The sequence below is a fragment of the Narcine bancroftii genome, chromosome 2 (genome assembly GCF_036971445.1).
Source record: "Narcine bancroftii isolate sNarBan1 chromosome 2, sNarBan1.hap1, whole genome shotgun sequence".
NCBI lineage: Eukaryota > Metazoa > Chordata > Chondrichthyes > Torpediniformes > Narcinidae > Narcine > Narcine bancroftii.
Genome location: NC_091470.1, coordinates 113,737,045 through 113,737,641, shown reverse-complemented (window position 1 = coordinate 113,737,641; position 597 = coordinate 113,737,045). Strand labels below are relative to the sequence as shown.

Genomic DNA, 597 nt, shown 5'->3' with positions numbered 1-597 from the left:
TTACTCAAAATTATGGAGATGCTTAAGCATTTAGATCTTGGTGAGTATTTGGCAATGGGTAAAGTGGCTTCCCTCAGACTGTACCAAATGAGCATCAAAATAACACTTGTAACTCTGTGAGTGGTGTTAAAAGTTTACATGATCTTTGCAAACGCTACCTCGGTTGCATGTTTTATTCACACTTCTCTGTTTTCAGTTCCATAAGTGCTAAACCATGTCAGCTAGCCAGACACACACATTTCCTGCCCACCTCAGGGGAGATACGGTTAGCTGCTGTCCGTAAGGAGTATGCACACTCTCCCCATGTCTGCTTGGGCTTCCTCCAGGTGCACTGGTTTCCTTCCACATTCCAAAGATGTATGAGGTGAGTAGTTTAATTGGTCACATGATGCTCGTGGAAGGGAAGGGACTTATTTGTATCTCCAAATTTAAACTTATTTTATTTAGCGCCCACATAAACATCCTCCTATGCTCTTATCACCAGCACCTTTGCATTATTCATTCCTACCCCCAACTCCGATCAACAACTCTCCCCCACACACTACAACAGCCCACTACTTGTCAACAAGCTCCCACATTTTCAGTCTGTCTGAGACC

General features: G+C 43.7%; 1 long non-coding RNA gene across 4 annotated transcripts in view; it reads left to right on the top strand.

The window, feature by feature from the left end:
* The window catches only part of LOC138754162 (uncharacterized), a 27,988-nt gene extending 27,624 nt beyond the window's left edge, over nucleotides 1-364 (top strand). For all 4 annotated transcript variants that reach the window (XR_011351581.1, XR_011351583.1, XR_011351582.1 and 1 more), the window contains exon 3: nucleotides 197-364. This is a non-coding gene — a long non-coding RNA (uncharacterized lncRNA). The remainder of the gene's footprint in view (nucleotides 1-196) is intronic.
* Nucleotides 365-597: the final 233 nt, after the last annotated feature.